A 6,550-nucleotide genomic window follows, 5' to 3' on the forward strand; every position below is an offset into this window, starting at 1 on the left:
ATTGTCTCTGTTGTATTAGTGGTGTTATATTGTCCCTGTTGTATTAGTGGTGTTATATGTTATATTATCTCTGTTGTATTAGTGGTGTTATATTATCTCTGTTGTATTAGCTGTGTTATATTGTCTCTGTTGTATTAGTGGTGTTATATTGTCTCTGTTGTATTAGTGGTGTTATATTGTCTCTGTTGTATTAGTGGTGTTATATTGTCTCTGTTGTATTAGTGGTGTTATATTGTCTCTGTTGTATTAGTGGTGTTATATTGTCTCTGTTGTATTAGTGGTGTTATATGTTATATTGTCTCTGTTGTATTAGTGGTGTTATATTGTCTCTGTTGTATTAGTGGTGTTATATTGTCTCTGTTGTATTAGTGGTGTTATATTGTCTCTGTTGTATTAGTGGTGTTATATTGTCTCTGTTGTATTAGTGGTGTTATATTGTCTCTGTTGTATTAGTGGTGTTATATGTTATATTGTCTCTGTTGTATTAGTGGTGTTATATTGTCTCTGTTGTATTAGTGGTGTTATATGTTATATTGTCTCTGTTGTATTAGTGGTGTTATATTGTCTCTGTTGTATTAGTGGTGTTATATTGTCTCTGTTGTATTAGTGGTGTTATATTGTCTCTGTTGTATTAGTGGTGTTATATTGTCTCCGTTGTATTAGTGGTGTTATATGTTATATTGTCTCTGTTGTATTAGTGGTGTTATATTGTCTCTGTTGTATTAGTGGTGTTATATGTTATATTGTCTCTGATGTATTAGTGGTGTTATATTATCTCTGTTGTATTAGTGGTGTTATATTGTCTCTGTTGTATTAGTGGTGTTATATTGTCTCCGTTGTATTAGTGGTGTTATATGTTATATTGTCTCTGTTGTATTAGTGGTGTTATATGTTATATTGTCTCTGTTGTATTAGTGGTGTTATATTGTCTCTGTTGTATTAGTGGTGTTATATTGTCTCTGTTGTATTAGTGGTGTTATATTATCTCTGTTGTATTAGTGGTGTTATATTGTCTCTGTTGTATTAGTGGTGTTATATTGTCTCTGTTGTATTAGTGGTGTTATATGTTATATTGTCTCTGTTGTATTAGTAGTGTTATATTGTCTCTGTTGTATTAGTGGTGTTATATTGTCTCCGTTGTATTAGTGGTGTTATATTGTCTCTGTTGTATTAGTGGTGTTATATTGTCTCCGTTGTATTAGTGGTGTTATATTGTCTCTGTTGTATTAGTGGTGTTATATGTTATATTGTCTCTGTTGTATTAGTGGTGTTATATTGTCTCCGTTGTATTAGTGGTGTTATATTGTCTCTGTTGTATTAGTGGTGTTATATTGTCTCTGTTGTATTAGTGGTGTTATATGTTATATTGTCTCTGTTGTATTAGTGGTGTTACATGTTATATTGTCTCTGTTGTATTAGTGGTGTTATATTGTCTCTGTTGTATTAGTGGTGTTATATTGTCTCTGTTGTATTAGTGGTGTTATATTGTCTCTGTTGTATTAGTGGTGTTATATTGTCCCTGTTGTATTAGTGGTGTTATATGTTATATTATCTCTGTTGTATTAGTGGTGTTATATTATCTCTGTTGTATTAGCTGTGTTATATTGTCTCTGTTGTATTAGTGGTGTTATATTGTCTCTGTTGTATTAGTGGTGTTATATTGTCTCTGTTGTATTAGTGGTGTTATATTGTCTCTGTTGTATTAGTGGTGTTATATTGTCTCTGTTGTATTAGTGGTGTTATATTGTCTCTGTTGTATTAGTGGTGTTATATGTTATATTGTCTCTGTTGTATTAGTGGTGTTATATGTTATATTGTCTCTGTTGTATTAGTGGTGTTTTATTGTCTCTGTTGTATTAGCAGTGTTATATTGTCTCTGTTGTATTAGTGGTGTTATATTGTCTCTGTTGTATTAGTGGTGTTATATTGTCTCTGTTGTATTAGTGGTGTTATATTGTCTCTGTTGTATTAGTGGTGTTATATTGTCTCTGTTGTATTAGTGGTGTTATATGTTATATTGTCTCTGTTGTATTAGTGGTGTTATATTGTCTCTGTTGTATTAGTGGTGTTATATTGTCTCTGTTGTATTAGTGGTGTTATATGTTATATTGTCTCTGTTGTATTAGTGGTGTTATATGTTATATTGTCTCTGTTGTATTAGTGGTGTTATATTGTCTCTGTTGTATTAGTGGTGTTATATGTTATATTGTCTCTGTTGTATTAGTGGTGTTATATTATCTCTGTTGTATTAGTGGTGTTATATGTTATATTATCTCTGTTGTATTAGTGGTGTTATATTGTCTCTGTTGTATTAGTGGTGTTATATTGTCTCTGTTGTATTAGTGGTGTTATATGTTATATTGTCTCTGTTGTATTAGTGGTGTTATATTGTCTCTGTTGTATTAGTGGTGTTATATTGTCTCTGTTGTATTAGTGGTGTTATATGTTATATTGTCTCTGTTGTATTAGTAGTGTTATATTGTCTCTGTTGTATTAGTGGTGTTATATTGTCTCTGTTGTATTAGTGGTGTTATATTGTCTCTGTTGTATTAGTGGTGTTATATTGTCTCTGTTGTATTAGTGGTGTTATATTGTCTCTGTTGTATTAGTGGTGTTATATTGTCTCTGTTGTATTAGTGGTGTTATATTGTCTCTGTTGTATTAGTGGTGTTATATGTTATATTGTCTCTGTTGTATTAGTGGTGTTATATTGTCTCTGTTGTATTAGTGGTGTTATATTGTCTCTGTTGTATTAGTGGTGTTATATTATCTCTGTTGTATTAGTGGTGTTATATGTTATATTGTCTCTGTTGTATTAGTGGTGTTATATGTTATATTGTCTCTGTTGTATTAGTGGTGTTATATTGTCTCTGTTGTATTAGTGGTGTTATATTGTCTCTGTTGTATTAGTGGTGTTACATGTTATATTGTCTCTGTTGTATTAGTGGTGTTATATTGTCTCTGTTGTATTAGTGGTGTTATATTGTCTCTGTTGTATTAGTGGTGTTATATGTTATATTGTCTCTGTTGTATTAGTGGTGTTATATTGTCTCTGTTGTATTAGTGGTGTTATATTGTCTCTGTTGTATTAGTGGTGTTATATTGTCTCTGTTGTATTAGTGGTGTTATATGTTATATTGTCTCTGTTGTATTAGTGGTGTTATATTGTCTCTGTTGTATTAGTGGTGTTATATTGTCTCCGTTGTATTAGTGGTGTTATATTGTCTCTGTTGTATTAGTGGTGTTATATTGTCTCCGTTGTATTAGTGGTGTTATATGTTATATTGTCTCTGTTGTATTAGTGGTGTTATATTGTCTCTGTTGTATTAGTGCTGTTATATGTTATATTGTCTCTGTTGTATTAGTGGTGTTATATTGTCTCTGTTGTATTAGTGGTGTTATATGTTATATTGTCTCTGTTGTATTAGTGGTGTTATATTGTCTCTGTTGTATTAGTGGTGTTATATTGTCTCTGTTGTATTAGTGGTGTTATATGTTATATTGTCTCTGTTGTATTAGTGGTGTTATATTGTCTCTGTTGTATTAGTGGTGTTATATTGTCTCTGTTGTATTAGTGGTGTTATATTGTCTCTGTTGTATTAGTGGTGTTATATTGTCTCTGTTGTATTAGTGGTGTTATATGTTATATTGTCTCTGTTGTATTAGTGGTGTTATATTGTCTCTGTTGTATTAGTGGTGTTATATTGTCTCTGTTGTATTAGTGGTGTTATATTGTCTCTGTTGTATTAGTGGTGTTATATGTTATATTGTCTCTGTTGTATTAGTGGTGTTATATTGTCTCCGTTGTATTAGTGGTGTTATATGTTATATTGTCTCTGTTGTATTAGTGGTGTTATATTGTCTCCGTTGTATTAGTGGTGTTATATTGTCTCTGTTGTATTAGTGGTGTTATATTGTCTCTGTTGTATTAGTGTTGTTATATGTTATATTGTCTCTGTTGTATTAGTGGTGTTATATTGTCTCCGTTGTATTAGTGGTGTTATATTGTCTCTGTTGTATTAGTGGTGTTATATTGTCTCTGTTGTATTAGTGGTGTTATATTGTCTCTGTTGTATTAGTGGTGTTATATGTTATATTTTCTCTGTTGTATTAGTGGTGTTATATTGTCTCTGTTGTATTAGTGGTGTTATATTGTCTCTGTTGTATTAGTGGTGTTATATGTTATATTGTCTCTGTTGTATTAGTAGTGTTATATTGTCTCTGTTGTATTAGTGGTGTTATATTGTCTCTGTTGTATTAGTGGTGTTATATGTTATATTGTCTCCGTTGTATTAGTGGTGTTATATTGTCTCTGTTGTATTAGTGGTGTTATATTGTCTCTGTTGTATTAGTGGTGTTATATTGTCTCTGTTGTATTAGTGGTGTTATATTGTCTCTGTTGTATTAGTGGTGTTATATGTTATATTGTCTCTGTTGTATTAGTGGTGTTATATTGTCTCTGTTGTATTAGTGGTGTTATATTGTCTCTGTTGTATTAGTGGTGTTATATGTTATATTGTCTCTGTTGTATTAGTGGTGTTATATTGTCTCTGTTGTATTAGTGGTGTTATATTGTCTCTGTTGTATTAGTGGTGTTATATTGTCTCTGTTGTATTAGTGGTGTTATATTGTCTTCGTTGTATTAGTGGTGTTATATTGTCTCTGTTGTATTAGTGGTGTTATATTGTCTCTGTTGTATTAGTAGTGTTATATTGTCTCTGTTGTATTAGTGCTGTTATATTGTCTCTGTTGTATTAGTGGTGTTATATTGTCTCTGTTGTATTAGTGGTGTTATATGTTATATTGTCTCTGTTGTATTAGTGGTGTTATATTGTCTCTGTTGTATTAGTGGTGTTATATTGTCTCTGTTGTATTAGTGGTGTTATATTGTCTCTGTTGTATTAGTGGTGTTATATGTTATATTGTCTCTGTTGTATTAGTGGTGTTATATGTTATATTATCTCTGTTGTATTAGTGGTGTTATATTGTCTCTGTTGTATTAGTGGTGTTATATGTTATATTATCTCTGTTGTATTAGTGGTGTTATATTGTCTCTGTTGTATTAGTGGTGTTATATGTTATATTATCTCTGTTGTATTAGTGGTGTTATATTGTCTCTGTTGTATTAGTGGTGTTATATGTTATATTGTCTCTGTTGTATTAGTGGTGTTATATTGTCTCTGTTGTATTAGTGGTGTTATATGTTATATTGTCTCTGTTGTATTAGTGGTGTTATATTGTCTCTGTTGTATTAGTGGTGTTATATTGTCTCTGTTGTATTAGTGGTGTTATATGTTATATTGTCTCTGTTGTATTAGTGGTGTTATATTGTCTCTGTTGTATTAGTGGTGTTATATTGTCTCTGTTGTATTAGTAGTGTTATATTGTCTCTGTTGTATTAGTGGTGTTATATGTTATATTGTCTCTGTTGTATTAGTGGTGTTATATTGTCTCTGTTGTATTAGTGGTGTTATATTGTCTCTGTTGTATTAGTGGTGTTATATTGTCTCTGTTGTATTAGTGGTGTTATATTGTCTCTGTTGTATTAGTGGTGTTATATGTTATATTGTCTCTGTTGTATTAGTGGTGTTATATTGTCTCTGTTGTATTAGTGCTGTTATATGTTATATTGTCTCTGTTGTATTAGTGGTGTTATATTGTCTCTGTTGTATTAGTGGTGTTGTATTGTCTCCGTTGTATTAGTGGTGTTATATTGTCTCTGTTGTATTAGTGGTGTTATATGTTATATTGTCTCTGTTGTATTAGTGGTGTTATATTGTCTCTGTTGTATTAGTGGTGTTATATGTTATATTGTCTCTGTTGTATTAGTGGTGTTATATTGTCTCTGTTGTATTAGTGGTGTTATATTGTCTCTGTTGTATTAGTGGTGTTATATGTTATATTGTCTCTGTTGTATTAGTGGTGTTATATTGTCTCTGTTGTATTAGTGGTGTTATATTGTCTCTGTTGTATTAGTGCTGTTATATGTTATATTGTCTCTGTTGTATTAGTGGTGTTATATTGTCTCTGTTGTATTAGTGGTGTTATATTGTCTCTGTTGTATTAGTGGTGTTATATTGTCTCTGTTGTATTAGTGGTGTTATATTATCTCTGTTGTATTAGTGGTGTTATATTGTCTCTGTTGTATTAGTGGTGTTATATTGTCTCTGTTGTATTAGTGGTGTTATATGTTATATTGTCTCTGTTGTATTAGTGGTGTTATATTGTCTCTGTTGTATTAGTGGTGTTATATTGTCTCTGTTGTATTAGTGGTGTTATATTGTCTCTGTTGTATTAGTGGTGTTATATTGTCTCTGTTGTATTAGTGGTGTTATATTGTCTCTGTTGTATTAGTGGTGTTATATTGTCTCTGTTGTATTAGTGGTGTTATATTGTCTCTGTTGTATTAGTGGTGTTATATGTTATATTGTCTCTGTTGTATTAGTGGTGTTATATTGTCTCTGTTGTATTAGTGGTGTTATATGTTATATTGTCTCTGATGTATTAGTGGTGTTATATTATCTCTGTTGTATTAGTGGTGTTATATTGT

The sequence above is a fragment of the Oncorhynchus mykiss genome, chromosome 25, assembly GCF_057628025.1.
Source record: "Oncorhynchus mykiss isolate SJ-2025 chromosome 25, ASM5762802v1, whole genome shotgun sequence".
In the NCBI taxonomy this organism is placed as follows: domain Eukaryota; kingdom Metazoa; phylum Chordata; class Actinopteri; order Salmoniformes; family Salmonidae; genus Oncorhynchus; species Oncorhynchus mykiss.